The following is a 25,704-nucleotide window of genomic DNA, read 5'->3' on the forward strand; positions in this document are numbered from 1 at the left end:
GGGGCCAGGGCAGGCAGGCAGGGAGCCTCCCTTGGCCCCGGTGCCCACTGCTGCCACCCCGGAGCCGCTCTAGGTAACCGGCGCCGGGCTGTAGCCTGCACCCCAGCCCCCTGCCCTGAGCCCCCTGCCACATCCCACACCCCTCCTGCACCCCAGCTCCCTGCCCTGAGCCTCCTGCCGCATCCCACACCCCTCCTGCACCCCAGCTCCCTGCTCTGAGCCCCCTGCCTCATCTCACACCCCTCCTGCACCCCAAGCCCCTGCCCTGAGCCCCCTGCCGCATCCCACACCCCTCCTGCACCCCAGCTCCCTGCCCTGAGCCCCCTGCCACATCCCACACCCCTCCTGCACCCCAGCTCCCTTCCCTGAGCTTCCTGCCTCATCCCACACGCCTCCTGCACCCCAGCTCCCTGCCCTGAGCCCCCTGCCACATCCCACACCCCTCCTGCACCCCACCTCCCTTCCCTGAGCCTCCTGCCGCATCCCACACCCTCCTGCACCCCAGCTCCTGCCCTGAGCCCCTGCCGCATCCCACACCCTCCTGCACCCCAGCTCCTGCCCTGAGCCTCCTGCCGCATCCCACACCTCTCCTGCACCCCAGCTCCCTTCCTGAGCTTCCTGCCTCATCCCACACCCTCCTGCACCCCAGCTCCTTCCCTGAGCTTCCTGCCTCATCCCACACCCCTCCTGCACCCCAGTTCCTGCCCTGAGCCCGCTGCCACATCCCACTCCCCACTCCTTGCCCTGAGCCCCGCCGCATCCCACACCCCAACCCCTGCCCTGAGCCCCTGCCACATCCCACACCCCTCTGCACCCCAACTCCTTCCCTGAACCCCTGCCACATCCCACACCCTCCTGCACCCCAACCCCAGCCCTGAGCCCTCTGCCGCATCCCACACCCCTCCTGCACCCCAGCTCCCTGCCCTGAGCTCCCTGCCGCATCCCACACCCCGCCTGCACCCCAGCTCCCTGCCCTGAGACCCCTGCCACATCCCACACCCTCCAGCACCCCAGCTCCTTCCTGAGCCCCCTGCCGCATCCCACACCCCAGCTCCCTTCCTTGAGCCCCCTGCCTCATCCCACACCCCTCCTGCACCCCAGCTCCCTGCCCTGAGGCACCTGCCACATCCCACACCCCCGCTGCACCCCAACTCCCTGCCCTGAGCGCGCTGCCTCATCCCACACCCCTCCTGCACCCCAGCTCCCTGCCCTGAGCCCCCTGCCACATCCCACACCCTCCTGCACCCCAGCTCCCTGCCCTGAGTCCCCTGCCACATCCCACACCCCTCCTGCACCCCAGCTCCCTGCCCTGAGTCCCCTGCCACATCCCACACCCCTCCAGCACCCCAGCTCCCTTCCCTGAGCCCCCTGCCGCATCCCACACCCCAGCTCCCTTCCTTGAGCCCCCTGCCTCATCCCACACCCCTCCTGCACCCCAGCTCCCTGCCCTGAGCGTCCTGCCTCATCCCACACCCCTCCTGCACCCCAGTTCCCTGCCCTGAGCCCGCTGCCACATCCCACACCCCCTCTGCACCCCAACTCCCTTCCCTGAAACCCCTGCCACATCCCACACCCCTCCTGCACCCCAGCCCTGAGCCCTCTGCTGCATCCCACACCCCTCCTGCACCCCAGCTCCCTGCCCTGAGCTCCCTGCCGCATCCCACACCCCCACTCCTTGCCCTGAGCCCCCGCCGCCGCCCACACCCCAACCCCTGCCCTGAGCCCCTGCCACATCCCACACCCCTCTGCACCCCAACTCCCTTCCCTGAACCCCTGCCACATCCCACACCCTCCTGCACCCCAACCCCAGCCCTGAGCCCTCTGCCGCATCCCACACCCTCCTGCACCCCAGCTCCTTCCCTGAGCTGCCTGCCGCATCCCACACCCCTCCTGCACCCCAGCTCCCTGCCCTGAGTCCCCTGCCACATCCCACACCCCTCCAGCACCCCAGCTCCTTCCCTGAGCCCCTGCCGCATCCCACACCCCAGCTCCTTCCTTGAGCCCCCTGCCTCATCCCACACCCCTCCTGCACCCCAGCTCCCTGCCCTGAGCGTCCTGCCTCATCCCACACCCCTCCTGCACCCCAGCTCCCTGCCCTGAGCGCGCTGCCACATCCCACACCACTCCTGCACCCCAGCTCCCTGCCCTGAGCCCCCTGCCACATCCCACACCCTCCTGCACCCCAGCTCCCTGCCCTGAGTCCCCTGCCACATCCCACACCCTCCTGCACCCCAGCTCCCTGCCCTGAGTCCCCTGCCACATCCCACACCCTCCAGCACCCCAGCTCCTTCCTGAGCCCCTGCCGCATCCCACACCCCAGCTCCTTCCCTGAGCCCCCTGCCACATCCCACCCCCTCCGGCACCCCAGCTCCCGGCCCTGAGGGTCCTGCCTCATCCCACACCCCTCCTGCACCCCAGCTCCCTGCCCTGAGCCCGCTGCCACATCCCACACCCCCTCTGCACCCCAACTCCCTTCCCTGAAACCCCTGCCACATCCCACACCCTCCTGCACCCCAGCCCTGAGCCCTCTGCTGCATCCCACACCCTCCTGCACCCCAGCTCCCTGCCCTGAGCTCCTGCCGCATCCCACACCCTCCTGCACCCCAACCTCCTTACCTGAGCCCCTGCCGCATCCCATACCCCTCTGCACCCCAGCTCCCTGCCCTGAGCGCGCTGCCACATCCCACACCACTCCTGCACCCCAGCTCCTGCCCTGAGCCCCTGCCACATCCCACACCCTCCTGCACCCCAGCTCCCTGCCCTGAGCCCCTGCCACATCCCACACCCTCCTGCACCCCAGCTCCTGCCCTGAGCCCCTGCCACATCCCACACCCTCCAGCACCCCAGCTCCTTCCCTGAGCCCCTGCCGCATCCCACACCCCAGCTCCCTTCCCTGAGCCCCTGCCTCATCCCACACCCTCCTGCACCCCAGCTCCCTGCCCTGAGCCTCCTGCCGCATCCCACACCTCCTGCACCCCAGCTCCCTTCCTGAGCACCCTGCCGCATCCCACACCCCTCCTGCACCCCAGCTCCTTCCCTGAGCACCCTGCCGCATCCCACACCCCTCCTGCACCCCAGCTCCCTTCCTGAGCCTCCTGCCGCATCCCACACCCTCCTGCACCCCAGTTCCTTCCCTGAGCCCCCTGCCACATCCCACACCCCAACCCCTGCCTGAGCCCCCGCCGCACCCTGCACCATTTCTGCACCCCTGGGGCAGCGTTGGGGTGGGGACTTTGGGGTAGGGGTTGGATTGGGGCAGGGAAGGGGTGGAGTGGGGCAGGGCCGAGGCAGCAAAGGTGGGTGTCAGTGATGCCCTCGGTTCAATGCACTAGTCCTCATGTGGCCCTCGTGCTCGTTTGAGTTTGAGACCCTGGCCTAGGCTTTGGCTTCAGCCCGGGTGGTGGGGCTCAGGGCCCTGACTTCAGCCCCATGTGCTGGGAGTTCAGCTTTCTGCCCTGGGCCTCAGCGAGTCTGAGGCCGGCCTTGCTAGGCAGCCCCCTGAAAGCTGCTCACGGCCCCCCAGGGGGCCCCAGTCCCCTGGTTGAGAACCCCTGCCTTACCCCACTGCCTTACCCCCTGGTTCGCAGCTGAGTGCCTTTTTATAACAGTCAGGCCCAGCTGGAACAAAGCACTCCCAAATCACACAGTTCAAACAAACAATCAAGCACACGGTCAAACTGCCAAACTGTCCCCTCAACAGACACTCAGATACTCACCAGCGCAGTCCCCCTAATGCAGCACTTAGCGTACCTCTCTGCTCAGTCAGCTCCCAGGCAAACTCCTTCTGTTTGCCTCTTTGCTGTTTGCTGCTCAGCTGGTTCGCAGCTGACTGCCTTTTTTCTTTGTGGAGAAAGAAGTAGTTCGGGACTATTTAGAAAAGCTGGACGAGCACAAGTCCATGGGACAGGATGGTCCACTCCGAGGGTGCTAAAGGAGTTGGCCGATGAGATTGCAGAGCCATTGGCCATTATCTTTGAAAAATCATGGCGATTGGGGGAGGTCCCGGATGACTGGAAAAAAGCTAATGTAGTGCCCATCTTTAAAAAAGGGAAGAAGGAAGATCCGGGGAACTACAGGCCAGTCAGTCTCACCTCAGTCCCTGGAAAAATCATGGAACAGGTCCTCAAGGAATCAATTCTGAACCACTTAAAGGAGGAAAGTGATCAGGAACAGTCAGCATGGATTCACCAAGGGCAAGTCATGCCTGACTAACCTAATTGCCTTCTATGATGAGATAACCGGCTCTGTGGATGAGGGGAAAGCAGTGGATGTGCTATTTCTGGACTTTAGCAAAGCTTTTGATACAGTCTCCCACAGTATTCTTGCCAGCAAGTTAAAGAAGTATGGGCTGGATGACTGGACAGTAAGGTGGATAGAAAACTGGCTAGATGGTCGGGCTCAACGGGTAGTGATCAATGGTTCCATGTCTTGTTGGCAGCCGGTATCAAGTGGAGTGCCGCAGGAGTCGGTGCTGGGGCGGTTTTGTTCAATATTTTCAGTAACGATCTGGAGGATGGTGTGGACTGCACCCTTAGCAAGTTTGCAGATGACACTAAACTGGGAGGAGTGGTAGATACGCTGGAGGGTAGGGATAGGATACAGAGGGACCTAGACAAATTAGAGGATTGGGCCAAAGAAATATGATGAGGTTCAACAAGGACAAGTGCAGAGTCCTGCACTTAGGACCAGGGCCGGCTCCAGGCACCAGCGCGCCAGCGCTTGAAGCGGCATCGTGGGGAGGCGGCAGATGGCGGTGGACCTCCCGCAGGCATGCCTGCGGGAGGTCCACCGAGCCGCCGACCGCAACCGCCAAAGCGCGCCCCAGCAAATCCTAGAGCCGCCCTGCCGCCAGCCGTGGCCGGGAATCAGAGGGCTCCGGGCTGCCTGCGCGGCGGGCGCGCAGAGCCTTTTAAATCCCAGCCGCGCTGGGAATCAGACCCTCTGATTCCCGGCCGCCTGGGATTTAAAGGCTCTGCGCTGCCCGCTGCCCTCTGATTCCCAGCCGGCTTGGATTTAAAGGCTCTGGGCTTCCCGCGGCGGGCCCGAGCCCTCTGATTCCCAGCCGCGGCTGGGATTTAAAACTCTGGGCTCCCGCTGCGGCGGGTGGCCGAGCCCTCTGATTCCCAGCGGCTGGGATTTAAAACTCTGGGCTCCCGGGCAGCCCGGAGCCCTCTGATTCCCGGCCACGGCTGGGATTTAAAGGCTCTGGGTTCCCCGCGGGAGCCCAGAAACCCTTACGCGCCTGCCACCCTAAGGGCACACGGACTGCCCCCACCCCCCAGCCCAGGGCGGCAATTCAGCAGTCTGCTTGGGGCGGCAAAAACTGTAGAGCCGGCCCTGCTTAGGACGGAAGAATCCCATGCACTGCTACAGACTAGGGACCGAATGGCTGGGCAGCAGTTCTGCAGAAAAGGACCTAGGGGTTACGGTGGACGAAAAGCTGAATATGAGTCAACAGTGTGCCCTTGTTGCCAAGAAGGCTAATGGCATTTTGGGTTGTATAAGTAGGGGCATTTCCAGCAGATCGAGGGATGTGATCATTCCCCTCTACTCAGCACTGGTGAGGCCTCATTTGGAGTACTATGTCCAGGTTTGGGCCCCACCCTACAAGAAGGATGTGGATAAATTGGAGAGAGTCCAGCGGAGGGTAACAAAAATGATTAGGGGGCTGGAGCACATGACTTATGAGGAGAGGCTGAGGGAACTGGGATTGTTTAGCCTGCAGAAGAGAAGAATGAGGGGGGATTTGATAGCTGCTTTCAACTACCTGAAAGGGGGTTCCAAAGAGGATGGATCTAGACTGTTCTCAGTGGTAGAAGATGACAGAACAAGGAGTAATGGTCTCGAGTTGCAGAGGGGGAGGTTTAGGTTGGACATTAGGAAAAACTTTTTCACTAGTAGGGTGGTGAAGAACTGGAATGGGTTACCTAGGGAGGTGGTGGAATCTCCTTTAGAGGTTTTTAAGGTCAGGCTTGACTAAGCCCTGTCTGGGATGATTTAGTTGGGTTTGGTCCTGCTTTGAGCAGGGGGTTGTACTAGATGACCTCCTGAGGTCCTTTCAACCCTGAGATTCTATGATTCTATGAATCACAGCAATGTTCAGGTTACTGCCAGTCCCAAAGGACCAGTCACTTCCTTAGGTCAAATGACTCTTAGATCTTCCAACAAAGACAACACTTGTAGTCAGTCCTGTCATAACCTGTATTAATATTTATTTAAAAGGAAATGAGAGTTGTTTACAAAGTTAAAGCAGGTAATCCTATAGATGCAGATGAGTTACAGTCTGAAATTTCAAATGGTAATAGAAGCTTCTATAATAAGCAAGCTCTGCATATTCTTTAGGACTAACCCCGGCTAGGCAGCTGGGGATCTCGTGCTGATGCGTAAAAACTTTGCCCCCCCGAGTCCAAGCAGCATACAGATCATCAGTTCCTTCTGTATGGGGTTTTTCATCCCCTTCCTGCCATGTGCTCTGTCCTGGAAACTCAGCTAATGGAAAGTCAAGAGCACAACAACAGTCTTGTGTCTTCTTTGACGTCCCATAATAGTGTCTCTGGTGTTGATGGACCTTTCCTGCCAGGCAGGGTGTAATGCATTCGGTTGCCAATCAGCACTTCACCTAGGTAAAGTCTCTCTCCTGTCTGGTGATTTACAGAGCCTCAGAGGCTCACAATGCAACTAGTCAGATATTAACCCAGGCAGCAACTCACAAGCATTTAATGAAGTCTAAAGATGTTCTTATAATCCTAATACCTGTTTTATCAATACTAACACAGGTGAGTCAGACTGATTCCACTGTGCGTTTATCCATGTTCAGTTAAGACACAAGGGCTTGTGTAGAGCTAACACCTCATCTGCCAGTGTCACAGGCAGGCTGGGCAGGGATGGTGTCTCTAGCCTCTGTTTCCAGAAGCTGGGAATGGGTGACAGGATGGCCAGTTGATGGTTACCTGTTCTGTTCTTTCCTCTGATGCACCTGGCATTAGCCACTGAGCTAGACGGACCATTGGTCTGAGGCAGTGGGCCCTTCTTATGTTCACAGTCTGTATGAGGCTGTGGGACTCGCTGGGGAGCCACAGAAAGGAACAAGATGTGCTGAGGCAAGAAGGCCCAGTCTCAGAGCCCCCGGGGTCACGCTTCCCAAAAGCTAAAACTAGGCCCAGCCCATGAAGGGGGCACTGCCAGGAGAGACTGGATAAAGGCTGGAGCATCCAACAGCTTTGTAAACCTGAGAGAGCTGCCTTGGGGACAGTGACAGGGAGAATCCCCAGAGTGACTCCTTTGATTCTGCTCTTCTCTGGCCTTTTTTCATAGAATCATAGAACTGGAAGGGACTTTGGGAGGTCATCTAGGCCAGTCCCCTGCACTCAAGGCAGGACTAAGTATTATCTAGACCATCCCTGAGGTGTTTGTCCAGCCTGCTCTTAAAAATCCCCAATGATGGAGATTCCACAACTTCCCTATGCTATTTGTTCTGGAGTGTAACCACTCTGACAGTTAGGAAGTTTTTTCCTAATCTCCATCCTAAATTGCCCTTGCTGTAATTTAAGTCCGTTGCTTCTTCTCCTATCCTCAGAGGTTAAGAACAATTTTTTCTTCCACATCCCTGTAACAACCTTTTATGTACTTGAAAACTATTATCATGACCTCTCTACTCCAGACTAAACTAACCCAATTTTTTCAATCTTCCCTCATAGGTCATGTTTTCTAGACCTTTAATCATTTTTGTTGCTCTTCTCTGGACTTTCTCCAATTTGTCCACATCTTTCCTCATATGTGGCACCCACAAATGGACACAGTACTCCAGTTGTGGCCTAATCCGCACAGAGTGGAGTGGAAGAATTACTGCTTGTGTCTTGCTTACAGTACTCCCTCAAATACATCCCAGAATGATGTTTGCCTTTTGCACTGTTGACTTATACTTAGCTTGTGATCCGCTATGGCCCCCAGCTCCCTTTCCGCAGTGCTCTTTCCTGGGCAGGAATTTCCCATTTTGTACATGTGCACCTGATTGTTCCTTCCTAAATGAAGCACTTTGCATTTGTCCTAATTGAATTTCATCCTATTTACTTCAGGCCTTTTCTCCAGATCATTTTGAATTTTAATCATAGAATATCAGGGTTGGAGTATCTAGTCCAATCCCTGCTCAAAGCAGGACAAATCCCCAGACAGATTTTTCCCCAAATCCTAAATGGCCCCTCAAGGATTGAACTCACAGCCTTGGGTTTAGCAGGCCGATGCTGAAACCACTGAGCTCTCCCTCCCTGGTCTATCCTCTAAAGCACTTGCAACCCCTCCCAGCTTGGTATTGTCTGCAAACTTGGTAAGTATAACAGAGGATGTTACTGGGAGGGTTTCACCGTGTCTCAGAGGGTTACACCATGGTGGGAGGGGGCTAGGCCTGTACTGGAATAAGGTCACTCTGTGCTTCACAGTGTGGCAGAACCTAGAATGTCCATTAACAGGGAAAAATCAGGGGGGAATCAGCATGTGGAATGGACAAAAGCCCCCTCTGCATTCTCTCACATTGCCCTTCTCGTCCTGGCAGGCTGCAGGTTAACGTCCACGTTTTGCGCCAGATCATTTCATCCTCCCAAAGGGAAGGAAATGGCTGCAATGGAGCTGGTTCAGGTAAAGGATTACCAGGGAGCTGGTGGTGGGTTCTGCTTGGAGGGAGAGGAGCAGTAAATGCATAGGAGGGTAGGAGCGGCTGGAGGTGGTGGGAGGCAGGAAATATCTCGGGTGGAGAAAGGGAGGGGACAGGATGTGACAAACCTGCTGAAACTTATGTAATTTAGGGTGTGATGGGTTGTCACCCCGGGGTGCAGTCTGGGATGGTTCTGGGAACCGCTGCGCCCTCTAACCCTCAAGCTGGGCTGGCCCTTCTCACACTGCTTTGCTGGAGATTCAGCCAGCCTCTCCAGGGCCTGTTATCACCCAACACGACAGCAGGTGGCGCCATGCATCCAACTAAGCTACCTGAGTGCTTTACCTAAGCCGCTCAAGGACAGATAGACGACAACAGCCAATTTCCCAGCTCCCCAACCTTGCACACCTGCTGTAGTAAATTATACCATCTTATAGTGCACAGGGATCTGTATAATGTAAGCTCATTAATATAGTTCGCCTTCCCCTCGATATGGGAAAGATGTGCACAACAAGCCTGTGCTAACCAAGCTCAGCTTTTCCCCAAACACTTCATTCAAAATGCACTGATTAAGATAAAGCATAAAACAAATTTATTAATGGCAGATAGGTAGATTTTAAGTAATTATTGTTAGAACAAAAAAGGAGCCGGTTGATCCAGAGGCGGATATGAATACAGGCGTCTTTATTGTGTTACTTGTTCCCCTTGACCCAACTATCGAGTAAGTACTGGATAAGTTACATCACATGCCTTTTATCTAAGTTTGTATGTAAACACCTACATCCGTTACAACACGCCAAAACCCCTCATTAAGTAGTAAACATTCATACAATTAGTATACCCACCCCATCCACTATCACAGTATTACACATATCATAGAGGCATTTTTACCTTGAAAATACCGTTCTTTGCAATAACGTGTTGCTACAAATTTCCCTAAACAGCAGTTCTCGGGGTATGGAGGAAGGATCAATGAGCAGTTCTCGGGGAGGGAGGAAGGGGCCATAAGCCAGGGCTTGTTTATGTAGCTGGGAAAGGAAGGGGAAGGGGGAGATAACATTTCTTTTACTTTCTTTCACACAAAGGACATTCATTCCAGCAACTACACTTCTCATGCAGCTGCATCAATGTCAATTCTTACAAGCAACAGAGAAAGGAAAAATATGGCAACTTATTTGTTAAGCAAAGAATTCCTGCCTGCTTATGTCTTTGTCCCCAATGCATGGCAGCACATTAGCAGCTTCCCAGCTGTTTTACTGAACCCTAACGTATCCCAACAATTCTAAGTGATAGCAAACAGATCAAAGCCGATTACTTAGCAGATAACCAAAAACTCAAACTAAGCCTAACATACTAGATGGATAGAATTTGAATTAGCAATTTCTCACCCTGACTGATGGTACAAGCAGTCCCCCAAGTTTCCATACACAAGCTAGAAATCCCTTTACCCTGGGACCAGCAGTTCCCCCAGTTCAGTCTTTGTTCCTCAAGTGTTTCCAGGAGTTCTCTTGTGTGGGGAATGAGGCCAAGAGATGATGTCACACCCCACCTTATGTAGCTTTTCCATATGGCAGGAACCATTTGTTCCAAACTCAGTTCCCAGTCCAGTTTGTGTAAAAATACAGGTACCAAAATGGAGTTCGTTGTCATGTGGTCTAGTCACATGTCCTAGCATGTCCTGCTGAGTCATAGTAGCCATGACTCATAGGCTGGCTGAAACATTCACAGGAAGGCTAAGCTCTTCCACGATCCATTCTCTTTGTTGATAAGCCATCAGCTCTGTCTGGCTTCTTCATTGTTGTACCTGAAAGGCTCGTTGTGGGTGTTACCCAGAGTAAGCACCTTTGAAATACAGATACAGAGTCAATATCCATAACTTCAAATACAAACATGATCCATGCACACAAATAGGATAATCATATTCAGCACATGACACATCTTGCACAAAATGCATCATAATTATGTCCTAATCATATTATAACCATACCACTATGATGAATATGGGGGTGTAGTGTCAGATAGGGCCTAATTTCAAGGGATTTGGGAATGGAACTTCTCCTCTTTGTGGAACAGGAAATAACCCTCCAGCCAGGGCTGGGAAAACTTCTCTGACTCCCAGTGCTGGAGCCTGAATCTACTGCCACTTCATTAGTTACCACCACCCGCAATCTTTGTGGTACTGCAATCTTCATCTGTGATGATTTTATATTCTGTTCTAGGTCATTGATAAGAATGTTAAATAGCACACGGGCAAAAAGCAATCCTTGTGGGAACCCGCTAGAAATAAATCCACTTGACCATGGTTCCCCATTTACAATCCCAGTTTTTAATCTATTTAATGTATGCCGTGTTTATTTTGTATCATTCTAGTTTTTTAGTCAAAATATTGTGCTGAATCAAGTCATATGCCTTACAGAAGTCTAGATATATTACATCAATAATATTAACTGCAACCAAACTTTTGATCTCATCTAATAAGGATATCCTTATTTTCTCTAAACCTTTGTTAACGGGTGCTAATTATATTACCTTCCTTTAATTCTTTATTAACGAAATCCAGTATCGACTGCTCCATTATTTTGCTCAGTATTGATATCAGACTGACACTCTTGTAATTAGCTGGGTCATCTCTTTTACACTTTTTAGAATTGGCACAGCATTAGCTTAATTCCAGTCTTCTGGAATTTTCCTGTGTTCAAGTCCTAATTACAATCAACATTAATAGTCCACCACGCTCCTCCACCAGGTCTTTCAAAACTCTTGGATACAAGTTATCTGGACCTGCTTATTTAAACATGTCTAACTGTAATAGCTGCTGTTTAATGTCCTTGTGAGTTCTTGTTGGAATGGAAGGAGTGTCGTCGTCAACATCTTATGATACGAGTACATCATCTGTTTTCTCCAAATCCAGGAGAGAACACTTATTGAACACTTTTACCTCTTCTGCATTATTTTTGATAATTCTGCCATTTCCGTCTAGTAATTTATCACTACCATTGTTAGGATTAATATACTTTTCAAAACTTCCTTCTTATTTTCATTGATTGGTCATTGATTTCTGATAGCTTCCTTGACGAGGCGGTTCTGGCGGGACCCAACTGAGAGTGCCAATTCAGGACCACTTGCTCAAACAGGGCAGTCACAGCCCTAGGCTGGGGTTTTTCCACCTCTAAGGCAAACCAAACCAGCCAGACAAAAGGACTTGGTTTCACCCCACTGGCTAACCACAAGTCACACGAGCAATTTCCTTAGACACTCCAGTCTCCCAGTATCACCACCAGTGCCACCCGTCCCGGGGAGGAATGGTTATGAAAACCAACACCCCAATAAAAGAAAAAGGTTCTCTCGATTCCAAAGAATCAAGCCCCAGACCCAGGTCAATATACACATCAGATCTTACCCACAAATCACGCTGTTGCCAATCCTTTAAAATCTAAAGGTATATTCATAAAAGGAAAAAGGTAGAGATGAGAGGTAGCATTGGTTAAATGGAATCAATTACATACAGTAATGGCAAAGTTCTTAGTTCAGGCTTGTAGCAGTGGTGGCATAAACTGCAGGTTCAAATCAAGTCTCTGGAGAACATCCCCCGTTGGGATGGGTCATCAGTCCCTTGTGTAGAGCTTCAGCATGTAGCAAAGTCCCTCCAGAGGTAGAAGCAGGATTGAAGAAAAGATGGAGATGAGGCATCAGCCTTATATAGGCTTTTCCAGGTGTAAGAACCTCTTTGTCCTTACTGTGGAAAATTACAGCAAAATGGAGTCTGGGGTCACATGGGCCAGTCCTGCATACTTTGCTGAGTCACAAGGGTGTCTGCCTTCTCTCCATGGGTCAGTTGTGTAGCTGATGGTCCTTAATGGGCCATCAAGCAGGCTAGGCAGAGCTAACACCAACTTGTCTGCGATGTCTCCCAGAAGCACAGCACCAGCTTGAAATACAGACAGTATGGAGCTAATATTCATAACTTCAACTACAAAATGATACATACATACAGACAGCATAATCATAACCAGCAACCCATAACCTGGTCTTAGACACCTCATATCGACCCCCTTTACATCAGATTTGGTGCCACTACAGGACCTTGGTTGCAACCCATGTTCTATATGGTCCCAATTTATATCAGTAACGTCACACTTCCCTTACCAATTTTCTACAATTCTGACCTTCGAACTCAGGGGGAGCAACCTTTCAGAAGTCTTCATTTATTCACTCTAATTTAAGGTTTTGAGTGCCAGTAATACATTTTAACATTTTTAGAAGATCTTTCTCTGTCTATAATATATAACTAAACTATTGTTGTATGTAAAGTAAATAAGGCTTTTAAAATGTTTAAGAAACTTCATTTAAAATTAAATTAAAATGCAGAGCCCCCCGGACTGGTGGCCAGGACCCGGTCATTGTGAGTGCCACTGAAAATCAGCTTGCGTGCTGCCTTCAGCACCCATGCCATAGGTTGCCTACCCCTGTTCTAACTAATATTCTTTACTACTGACTTCCCTTTTCTTTCTTATATTTTATTTGGAGAGTGTTTCCTACCAGGGAGCCATTAGTAGGGTCCAGAGCCAGCCCCATCTCCTATATCAAGCTCTGGCTAGTAGGTATGTGATAAACGTGAAGACCCTGCCTCTGTCTGTCAGCTGGGAGACACAAAGGTTCTCTCTTTCTACCCTCTGATGCCGCCTGTCTGTTCTAGGCAAGGTGGGGTGGGACTCTGTTAACATGTGCCTCCCAGAACTTCCATTTACCTGGTGCTGCTGTTCCGTGAATAGTGGGGTTGTGAGTGGGGCAGCAGGTACTGAGTGTTGGACTCTTGCTCTTTCAGGGGCCGGTGACCTTCGAGGAGGTGGCTGTGTATTTCACCAAGGGGGAATGGGCACTACTGGACCCTGTTCAGAGAGCCCTCTACAGGGATGTCATGCAGGAGAACTATGAGACGGTGACCTCGCTGGGTAAGCAGTCCTGTCCCTGGGTTATTAGAAGCTGTGGGGTCTCTGAAGAACCTGAGTAGTAATAACTGTATACATTTGTTCGTCATACAAGTTTTGACAAGTTTCCTTGCCCCCCCTTTTTTTGCCTTATCTCCCACCCACTAGTATCATTTTTGGACATGTGCCTTTTTGGTGCCGTCAGTCATTTTAAAATTGCATTGAATGTATCCTTATTGAATACATTCATAACTACATTAATAACTGTCGCTTTCATGCCTTTTCCTCATTTTAAGAGGAAAATATGCTGCCTGTAGAATTCTAAATTGAGTAAATAGGTGTGTGACTCATGCCTGGCTTGTGTGACAGTCAGATGAGCTCTTTTAGGAGAGCGTGTAATGTTGCCGTTCAGGATCCCATGGGTGAAGGGATAAGCGAGCCGTGGGAGGGACGGAGACGGGGGGGTAGTAGATATGCCAGGACATGGGGCGGGTGTGTGCAGGCTTAGAGCTAAGCAGCAGCAGGGAGGGAGGAGGCTGTGGGAGACGAGGAGAAAATACAAGAAGTTCCCAAGGTGCTGGGAGGTGGTGCTGGCTGAGAGTAAAGGGAAGAAGGGAGGGGAGTGTGGAGGAAGGGCACCCAGGAAGTGGGGTGGGTGGGTCAGTGGGAGGGAGGAGAGGTTTGGGGTCTGGAGCTGTGGAGGATCCCAGACCTTTAACCCCAAATCCCTACCGAAGCCTTGTTGCTTTAGAGCCTCCACTCCAGTTTTATTTCTGTTCAGTTTCACTTTATTATACATTTTTTTCCCCAAATATTATTATTTTAACTCTTGACCTCCCTCTCCCACTCATTACCCCCCTCCTCACATAACCTCCCCATCTCCTATGCACAGTGACCCCAGCCACCGATCCTGAGTCCTTGCTGCATCCTCCCTCCCAGAGCAGGGCCCCTACCCAGGCACAAATGGGCACTTCGTTGATGATGTCACAGGGTGGTATAGTCTGTACAATTTTTACACCTATAAGATTACATATTCCGAAGCCCTTCACACCAGTCGGGAGTATCTCTATACGCCAATACAGTCTGTTCCCCAGTGTTCCCTTCCCAGCTCTGATGCCGCAGAGCCTGGCCTGTGTCCCTGTTCCCGTTCGCCCCCTAACCAATATTCGACATTCATGGGGCCTCATCTGGAGCACTGTGTCCAGTTTTGGGCCCAACACCACAAGAAGGATGTGGATAAATTGGAGAGAGTCCAGCGGGGGGCAACAAAAATGGTTAGGGGATTGGAACACATGACTTCTGAGGAGAGGCTGAGGGAACTGGGATTGTTTAATCTGCAGAAGAGAAGAATGAGAGGGGATTTGATAGCTGCTTTCAACTACCTGAAAGGGGGTTCCAAAGAGGATGGATCTAGGGGTACGTCTTCACTACCCGCCCTATCGGCGGGTAGCAATCGATTTCTCGGAGTTCGATATATCGCGTCTCATCTAGACGCGATATATTGAACTCCGAACGCGCTCCTGTCGACTCCGGAACTCCAACACTGCGAACAGCGGTGGCGGAGTCGACGGGGGAGCCGCGGACGTCGATCCCGCGGCGTGAGGACGGGTAAGTAATTCGAACTAAGGTTTTCGACTTCAGCTACGCTATTCGCGTAGCTGAAGTTGCATACCTTAGATCGAACTCCCCTCCCCAGTGTAGACCAGGCCTAGACTGTTGTCAGTGGTAGCAGATGACAGAACAAAGAGTAATGATTTCAAGTTGCAATGGGGGAGGTTTAGGTTGGATATTAGGAAACACTATTTCACTAGGAGGGTGGTGAAGCCCTGGGATGGGTTCCCTAGGGAGGTGGTGGAATCTCCTTCCTTAGAGGTTTTTAAGGTCAGGCTTGACAAAGCCTTGGCTGGGATGATTTAGTTGGGGATTGGTCCTGCTTTGAGCAGGGGTGGGACTAGATGACCTCCTGAGGTCCCTTCCAACCCTGATATTCTATTATTCCAATTTCCTTCCCCCCTCCAGTTTGACCCCATTTATAGAGTAATATTCTCAGCTATACCTTAACCAATAATTGTGCTGAAATTTAACTAACCAATTCTAACATATTGTGACATAATTCTCTAACCCAGGCGTCGGCCACCTTTCAGAATTCGTGTGCGGAGTCTTCATTTATTCACTCTAATTTAAGATTTCATGTGCCAATAATACATTTTAACGTTTTTAGAAAGTCTCTTTCTGTAAGTCTATAATACATAATTGAACTATTGTATGTAAAGTCAGTAAGGTTTTTAAAATGTTTAAGAAGCTTCATTTAAAATTAATTAAAAATGCAGAGCCTTCTGGACCGGTGGCCAGGACCTGGGCAGTGTGAGTGCCACTGAAAATCAGCTCGTGTGCCGCCATAGGTTGCCTACTCCTGCTCTAACCAATTATAAACCACTACCCTAATTAACTTATACCTGGCAACATTAATTATACAGGAGAGAGAAACAATTAGAGAACCAGACTGATTAACAATGTAAAAGTGGTGGCCATAAAGATAAAGCAATACAGAAATGAGGGTTTCACAACCACAAGCATTGATAAGTGATTTCTTGCCAGACAGAATGCTATCAAATTAAGGTTTCTTTAACCATCTTAAGATCCAGACAGGACTGTCTTCCTAACAGCCCAATAGCACCTTATTTCAGTGTGACTGGTTTGGGATGTGAGGATGTGACCCTTCGCTTCCCAGCTTATGGCTGCCCCTGGTGCTTAGCCAAAGGCCTTAGCCTAAGAACAAGGCCTCAGACTATCCTAGTGAGAGAAGGCCCAGACACAGGCAGACTGTGATTTTGATTCTTTGTTTTCATACTCCTGTAACTAGCTAAGTGATAAAAATACACCTAAGTTCTTAAAATATAGGCTTTGCAGGCAGGCCTGAATATCTCTATTCTAACAGAGGGTTCTACCCCTTCCCCCATGCTGTGTCTGTCTTGTCTATTTAGACTGTAAATTCTTCAGAGCACGGGCCATCTACTATTCTGCATTTGTACTGTGCCTAGCACAACGGAGACACACTGTTAGTTGGTCCTTAGGCACTAAGGTAATGCATATGATTAATAATAATAATAACTCTCCTGCCACTTGGAGCCAAGGAATCTGGTCTTGGGATGTTACTGCTTAAAAATGATCTGAGCTTAAAACCATGGACTATTCTTTGTGACAAGTATCCCACAAATTCCACTGACTTTCCTGGTTTTCTTTGCCTGGTGTAGGGTTTCTAAATTCCAAACCTGATGTGGTCTCACAGCTGGAACGAGGAAGAGCCTTGGGTTCCGGACCTCCAGGGTTCTGAGAAAGAAGTGCTCCCGAGAGCTGCCTGCAGAGGTGAGGACTTGGTTAAAGCAAGTCAGAAACTGTCCATGAATACAGGAAACATTTGGGATGCCCTACAAAGACCCTGTGAGCTCTCCAAGTTCAGGATTTGTCCCTGCAGATGTGGGATAATTACGCATATGTCACTCATGGCGTCCCACCTATCCTGACTAACAACTGGCAGCAGATCCCTACCTGATCCCACTTTCCTGCATGTTCTGGTGAAATGCAGACCAAAACTGATCCCTTCCTCTCGCCTCTGGGGTAAATCAGCTCCTGATAGGTTTGATCTCTCCTGCACGTATTTTGGTTTGTTCATCCCTTTTTAAAATTCCTGTCTCTGAGATTTCCTTTCTCTCAGGCATAGGAGTGACCTATGCCTGGATTCTCTCTGTCTCCCATCAGGTGATAGGATGGTGCGTGAGAATGAGGAGCAGAAACCCCAGCAGGAAGATGCTGAGCAAGGAGCACCACGTGGGACGTTATCAGGAAGACCCAAAGGGAATGTTTCCAGGAGTTGTGCACTCCGAGAAACAGTAAAAGCCTCTGAGACTCAGCAGAGGCCAGAGGAGAACTTCAGTAGCCACTCAGACCTTATTACACATGAGAGAATCAACTTGGAAGAAACACACTACACATGCCACGAGTGCGGGGAAAGCTTCAGTCAGCGCTCACACCTTATCACACATCAGAGAATCCACACAGAGGAGACGCCCTACACATGCGCTGAGTGCGGGAAAAGCTTCAATCGGCGCTCACACCTTAGCTCACATCAGAGAATCCACACAGGGGAGACGCCCTACACGTGCTCTGAGTGTGGAAAAAGCTTCGATCGGCGCTCAAACCTTAGCACACATCAGAGAATCCACACAGGGGAGACGCCCTACGCATGCGCTGAGTGCGGGAAAAGCTTCAGGCAGCGCTCAATCCTTATCACACATCAGAGAATCCACACAGGAGAGAAGCCCTACACATGCGCTGAGTGCGGGAAAAGCTTCAGTCACCGCTCTGCCCTTATCACACATCAGAGAATCCACACAGGAGAGAAGCCCTACACATGCGCTGAGTGCGGGAAAAGCTTCAGTCAGCGCTCAATCCTTATCACACATCAGAGAATCCACACAGGAGAGAAGCCCTACACATGCGCTGAGTGCGGGAAAAGCTTCAGTCACCGCTCTGCCCTTATCACACATCAGAGAATCCACACAGGGGAGACGCCCTACACATGCTCTGAGTGCGGGAAAAGCTTCAGTCACCGCTCTGCCCTTATCACACATCAGAGAATCCACACAGGGGAGACGCCCTACACATGCTCTGAGTGCGGGAAAAGCTTCTGTCGGCGCTCAATCCTTATCACACATCAGAGAATCCACACATGAGAGATCCCCTACACGTGCGCTGAGTGCGGGTAAAGTTTCACTGAGCACTCAGACTTTGTCAGACATCGTAGAATCCACAGTGGAGAGAGACACTGCACATGCTCTGCATTTGGGAAAAGCTTCAATCAGATGTCATTCCCTATTAGATATCAGAAAATCCAAATGGGAGAGAACTGTAATAAATGCCTTTATTAGGGCTTCCCAAAGATTTGTTTAAAAAAAAACCACATTTGCTAATTCCAATATAGTGATCTTTGCACCATCTTCACTGTGGTCTCTCAGCTCTGCCGGATGAGTTGCCTGCCTCTGCCTTTTGCAGCTCACCCTTCTTTGGGGTCAGTCCTGTGATCTTTTCTATCAGCTCCTTTCCTTTTGACTTGTAGGAGCGTGTGTCCCTCCAGCCAGGAATTTCATCAGCTCCAGGTGGGGGAGAGAGGGTTGATGCCAACAAGCTACCCTGAGGCAAAAGTTACCTGTGCCTTACATCCACTAGGACTGTACATGGAATTGGGTGCTCAAGTTAGTGATTCTGGTATAAAAAGACAATTATAGTTGTAGAGCAGAAGCAGCCCAGGGAGTGAACCTAACAGACAATGATCAAGTGATCTCTCTCCTGCCATCCATCTCCACTCTCTGACAAACAGAGGCTAGGGACACCATTCCTTACCCATCCTGGCTAATAGCCATTAATGGACTTAACCTCCATGAATTTATCCATTTTTCTTTTAAACCCTGTTATAGTCCTAGCCTTCACAACCTCCTCAGGCAAGGAGTTCCACAAGTTGACTGTGCGCTGTGTGAAGAAGAACTTCCTTTTATTTGTTTTAAACCTGCTGCCTATTAATTTCATTTGGTGGCCCCTAGTTCTTGTATTATGGGAATAAGTAAATAACATTTCCTTATCTACTTTCTCCACATCACCCATGATTTTACATACCGCTATCATATTCCCTCTTAGTCTCCTCTTTTCCAAGCTGAAAAGCCCTAGCGTCATTTATTTCTCCTCATATGGGACCCATTCCAAACCGCTAATCATTTTAATTGCCCTTCTCTGAACCTTTTCTAATGCCAGTATATCTTTTTTGAGATGAGGAGACCACATCTGTACATAGTATTCAAGATGTGGGCATACCATGGAGTTATATAAGGGTAATCATATAGTCAGTCTTATTCTCTATCCCCTTTTTAATGATTCCTAACATCCTGTTTGCTTTTTTGACCGCCTCTGCACACTGCGTGGGCATCTTCAGAGAACTATCCACGATGACTCCAAGATCTTTTTCCTGATTTGTTGTAACTAAATTAGTCCCCATCATATTGTATGTATAGTTGGGGTTATTTTTTCCAATGTGCATTACTTTACATTTATCCACATTAAATTTCATTTGCCATTTTGTTGCCCAATCACTTCGTTTTGTGAGATCTTTTTTAAGTTCTTCACAGTCTGCTTTGGTCTTAACTGTCTTGAGCAGTTTAGTATCATCTGCAAACGTTGCCACCTCACTTTTACCCCTTTCTCCAGATCGTTTATGAATAAGGTGAATAGGATTGGTCCTAGGACTGACCCATGGGGAACACCACTAGTTACCCCTCTCCATTCTGAGAATTTACCATTAATTCCTACCCTTTGTTCCCTGTCTTTTAACCAGTTCTCAATCCTTGAAAGGACCTTCCCTTTTATCCCATGACAACTTAATTTATGTAAGAGCCTTTGGTGAGGGATCTTGTCAAAGGCTTTCTGGAAATCTAAGTTATGTGATGGAGCAAGGCCGGATGGCTACAGGAAAGTACTGAGGAACAGGTATGTTAGCCCCAGGCTAAGCAAATCCCTAGTACCATGGGAACCAAAATGGCAGTTGCTCCAGGTTAATCAAGGCACCTGGGGCCAATTAAGAACTTTCTAGAAGGCACCGGAGAGAGCTACATTGATTGGAGCACCTGCAGCCAATCAGGGCAGGCTAATCAAGGCACCTGGTATAAAAAGGGGAACTCTCTCCAGTCTGAGGAGGAGGAGCCAGAGGAAGGAAGTGCGTATGAGGAGCTGGGAGCAAGAGACACAAGGAGCTAAGAACTGAGCGGGGTTACTACTGGAGGATTGAGGAAACATCATACAATCAAGCAGTATCAGACACCAGGAGGATCCTGTGGTGAGGATAAAGAAGGTGTTTGAAGGAGGCTATGGGGAAGTAGCCCAGGGAGCTGTAGCGGTCAAAGCAGCGGTTACAAGTAGCACTATAGAGACTGCTGCAATTCACAGGGCCCTGGGCTGGAACCCGGAGTATAGGGCGGGCCCGGGTTCCCCCCTAGCCTCGCTACTCCTAATCAGACATAGGAGGAGTTGATCCAGACTGTCGGTTTCATCCGTGGGGAAAAACCACTGAGGGGAGGAAATCCGCCAATAAGCGCAGGACCTACTAAAGGAGAGGAGGAACTTTGTCACAGTACACTATGTCCACTGGATCCCCCTTGTCCACACATTTGTTGACCCCCTTAAAGAACTCTAATAGATTAGTAAGATACGATTTCCCTTTACGGAAACAGTGTTGACTTTTGCCCAACAATTTATGTTCTTCTATGTGTCTGAAAATTTTATTCTTTACTATTGTTTCAACTAATTTGCCCGGTACCGATGTTAGACTTACTGGTCTGTAATTGCCGGGATCACCTCTAGAGCCCTTTTAAAATATTGACGTTATATTAGCTAACTTCCAGTCATTGGGTACCGAAGTCGATTCAAAGGACAGGTTACAAACCTTAGTTAATAGTTCCGCAACTTCACATTTGAGTTCTTTCAGAACTCTTGGGTGAATGCCATCTGGTCCCGGTGACTTGTTAATGTTGAGTTTATCAATTAATTCCAAAACCTCCTCTAGTGACACTTCAGTCTGTGACAGTTCCTCAGATTTGTCACCTACAATTTTGCAATGTTTATGCTCCTTTCTAGGATTTGACTTCCACTTTTTAAAGGAAGTCCTTTTTGTCTCTCACTGCTTCTGTTACATGGTTGTTAAGCCCCGGTGGCTCTTTTTTAGTTCTTTTACTGTGTTTCTTAAATTGGGGTATACATTTAAGTTGGGCCTCTATTATGGTGTCATTAAAGTGTCCATGCAGCTTTCAGGAATTTCACTTTAGTCACTGTACCTTTTAAATTCTGTTTAACTAACCCCCTCATTTTTGTATAGTTCTCCTTTTTGAAATCAAATGCCACAGTGTTGGGCTGTTGAGATGTTCTTCCCACCACAGAGATGTTAAATGTTATTATATTATGCCGTTTATTTCGAGCAACTGCAGTTATTCGGGAGAGTACAGACAGGCAGAGTTTCCCCTCCCGAGGTAGGTCTCGGTTAGATAAACAATTAAGGCAAGCATTTATACCTTTTGTGACATACAGTAAGGAGCAACAACTGCATTTTGTTTGTACATATTCCTTTCTGATAGCTTACTTCTCTCAGCAATTTCTGCTACAGTCTGCATTCTATTCTTATCTAACACAAGGTCAAAAACCAGCGTCTCTTACAGTTCTTTTCCGCTCGCCCACACCCTGCTTGGAAGTCTCCCGTTATTAGCTGTTAGTTAGCCTGGTAAATATCAAGTCCCTGAGAAAACACAGTTATACGAAGCAAAACGAAATCACAAATAGAAATGTCATTGGAAATTCAAAAAGGAAAAAGGAAAATGCAATTCCCATCACTTCATTGTATCTGGGCCATTCCTGTATCGAGAGTACCCGCTAAGGGCCCTGTGTGCTTATGGGAAACCTGGAGGAACTCATAGCAGAGCCTGAACATGAAACTCAACTGCTCCCAGGTGCCGCAGTAAAACCCTTCCCTGCTGTGATGTTGATGATTTTATGAAAATATGCTAATGAGTGTGAATATAATGTAACTGGAACATGCTTCATGCAAAAGGTCTCTTGTGCAGTATCATTACAAAGCTTATTATCTACTGTGTGTGTTCAGCCTATTTGTATGAACCGATCATTCCTGTATCTGAAGCTAGAAATATGAACTATAACTCTGAGGTCCTGTTGTAATGATGCAAAGTGTGGGCCATTAATAGTGGTTTGGACTCCTGATGGCTCCCATTAACCAGGACAATTGACTGGAGATGGCTCTGTCCTGCACCATCTGTGAGTCAGGCCAGGAACAATGAAGGCTTGGGGTCTCACAGGGCATGTGACCATGTCACCTGGTACAGGAATCCATCTTAAACCTGGGGGTTTTCCCCAGGAGAGAGACAAAAGATTCCTGCCTTGTACCAAGGCTGTTTAAGGGCGTGGAACAGAAAGAAAGGTGGCTGCATTCATGAGAAATCCCCTAGCTCCCACCTGAGCTGGAACAAGGACTATACCAGGTGAAAAGATTGGGCCCAGACAAGAAATAAGTCTAGTCTGCAAAAGAAGCTTATTGGAAGATCTCTGAGGGTGAGATTTTATCTGTATTGAGTTTCATACTGTATTAGTCTTAGACTTGCATGTTTTTGTTTTATTTTGCTCTATGGAGAATACAAACGCCACAGAGTAGGAAAAGTTAATGCCTTAGAAAAATCTGTGTGTGTTAGAGTGTCTAGGAACCACTCTCCTATAGCTTCTTTTCTCTGATTTCCTTTAGAAAATCTGAAGCAGGGAGCAGAAAACCATTGTCTTTTCTGAGGTGTGAGCTCAGGACCTACTGAGTATGAGACTGACATGCTGCCAACTATGCTAAGAAGGCCCAGGAAAATGTTTAGGCTCAGTGCATATAGGATCCTCCTACAGCAGTGACTGGAGCAGGGAAGGAGCTGGAAGAAGCAGAGAGATCTGGTGCCCACAGACCTGTCCTGGCATCTTTCTCAGCAGCAAAGAAATGAATTTGCCCTTCCAGTGAACAATCTACTGGAACTAATGGCAGCACAGGGGGGATGTTTCTAAAGTATGCACCCACCTCTACATTTTAGAACTTACTCTCCTTTTTCTAGTATAGCACTTTCTATATGAACTGGCAAAACAAACTACACAGGTAAGAGAAACAAGGTCTTGAGAGAAAGCTTGAACTCATAACCCCAACAGATGGCCCCTCTGCACTAACCAGTTGCACCCCTAAAGATGTTTTTTAAACACATTTGGGAAGCAGGCAGTTATCAGTCTCTGTGGTTCATACCTTTGCCTGGTAATTGAAAGGCTGCTGGTTCAAACTTAAGTCAAGATGCGGCTTTTCAGCGATGAGACTCCAGTACATTTTAACAGGAAGAAAATCTCTATTCTGGCTTTGCCCCATTTGACTCCTTCTGACCATCTTCTCCCCCAGTCTCTTTCCTTCCCCACTGGGGCTATGCAGAGAGGATCCCCAGTCAGTCTCTGTCACAGAGTCTGTATCCCATAAAGGGAGGGAGGGTTTCCTTTAAAACACTGATAATGGGGAGGGGAGTGGTGTGTGTGGTTAGGGGGAGAAAGGATGGAGAACTAACAGTGGGGCACAGAGAGATTCCCCCAGATTTGGGAGATCCCCTGCTGCCCCCAATCAGCCAACTGTGAGAACAACTGTGGTGGTGGGGGGGGGTCTCCACATGCTGCCCCCGCCCCAACTGCCAACTGTGGCAATGGGAGCTGCAGGGGTGGAGTCTGCGGGCAGCGGTGCGCAGAGACGCCCCCGGCCCTCCAGCTTAGGGGCTGCGGGTTGCTTTCGGGAGATGCCCGAGGTAAATGCTGCACCCCTCACCCTCTCCTGCAACCCCTGCCCCAGCCCAGACCCCACACCTGCACCCAAACTCCCTCCAAGAGCCTGCCCCCCACACTGCCTCCTTCGCCACAACCCTCTGACTGAGCCCAGACCCTGCACCCAAACTCTCCCATTGCCCAACCCCTCTCCCTCCCACACCCAAACTCCTTCCCAGAGCCTTAGGCAGGTGTGTGTGGCAGGTGGGGCAGGACTTGGTCCCATTCTGGGCACCACCAAAAATTATGCAAACCTGCCACCCCTGTCCAGCCCAACCTTCTGCTGATGCACCTCAGCCCACACCCGTGCAGGGTTTGAAGCTTTCATTGCTTAAATTCCAGGACACGGAGGGATTTCAGCTCCCCTTTGCCCAGAGGGAACCTTCACCCCACTCCTAACCAGGTTCTTGTCCATGGGATCACTGTAGGGGGGCTGGGTCCCTCTATGTCTTTTCTCTCTCTAGGACAGGCCAGGGTGCAATAACTGGGGGCATCTGAGCACCCAGGACCTTCTGTGGGGCTGCCATTCCCCTTCCCCTTCTGTGGTCCCATCTGCCATTGACTCCAGCCTTTTTTCTATCCATCGTCAGCACCATCTCAAGCCAGCAGCACTCGCCTCAAAAAGACAGAGTCCAGTGGCACCTTATAGACTAACAGACGTATTGGAGCATAAGCTTCCGTGGGTGAATCCCACTTCGTCAGGTGAATGTAGTGGAAATTTGCAGAGGCAGGTATAAATATGCAGGCAAGAAGCAGTCTCGAGATAAGGAGGTTAGTTCAATCAGGGAGGATGAGACCCTCCTCTAGCAGTTGAGGTGTGAGCACCAAGGGAGGAGAAACTGCTTTTGTAGTTGGCAAGCCAGGCACAGAATTCCCACTCCATTCATCTGACGGAGTGGGGATTCACCAACGAAAGCTCATGCTCCAATACGTCTGTTAGTCTAGAAGGTGCCACAGGACTCTGTTGCCTTTTACAGATCCAGACTAACACGGCCACCCCTCTGATACTCAAAAAGACAGTGTCCCCTGCTGGGAGTAAATCACTGACCTCTCTCAACCCTGCCCCTCTGTTTCCTTGCCTCTCAGTCTGTGCAGATGGGACCTTTCCCTCCAGTGCTGGAGGATTCGCCCTTCTCATCTACCATTGTCCCAAGCAGACAGCGGGTGGGAATCTTAAATGTACCGAGGTGACTTAGGAGCAGAACCCACCCCCAGACCTTCCATGCAATTGTCACTTGCCCCTCACTGAGCAGGACTGAAACTGGTGCAGGGAGACTGGTGGGCCACATCCCCTCTGGGCATGAGCAAAGTAGCAGGGTGAAAAAATGATCATGGAGATGCTGGGGATTGAACCCAGGGCCTCATATATGTAAAGCATGTGCTCAACCACTGAGCTACATCCCCTAGCAGGTTGTGTTTGCTATGGGTTACACTCAGAGCCCTCTTGTTTCCAGAGCATCCAGTGACCTATAAGCTTCACGAGAAGCCCATTCCCCTCTCTGAGGACCAATCCTGCTCTTCTGGAGGTGACTTGTTCATAGGGGTCACTTATCAGCAGGGCCAGATTCTATGTGTGGGGCACAGAGTGTGGGTGCCCTGGTCTCAGGGTGCAGAGATACACTCAGCCATCTCCCCTGCATTGGGTTGGGGGGGCGGCAATCCCCTGCTGCAAGGTCATAGTGGGGGATGCTGTGAGCAGCTCAA

At 50.0% G+C, this 25,704-nt stretch overlaps 1 non-coding gene and 1 pseudogene across 1 annotated transcript; one reads left to right on the plus strand and one right to left on the minus strand.

Moving 5' to 3' along the window:
* Nucleotides 1-25,704, plus strand: part of LOC120381687 — a 377,258-nt pseudogene that overhangs the window by 345,367 nt on the left and 6,187 nt on the right.
* Nucleotides 25,333-25,404, minus strand: TRNAV-UAC. Its single transcript has one exon. It is a non-coding gene; the product is annotated as a tRNA-Val (tRNA).

The sequence above is a fragment of the Mauremys reevesii genome, linkage group 14, assembly GCF_016161935.1.
Source record: "Mauremys reevesii isolate NIE-2019 linkage group 14, ASM1616193v1, whole genome shotgun sequence".
Lineage (NCBI taxonomy): Eukaryota > Metazoa > Chordata > Testudines > Geoemydidae > Mauremys > Mauremys reevesii.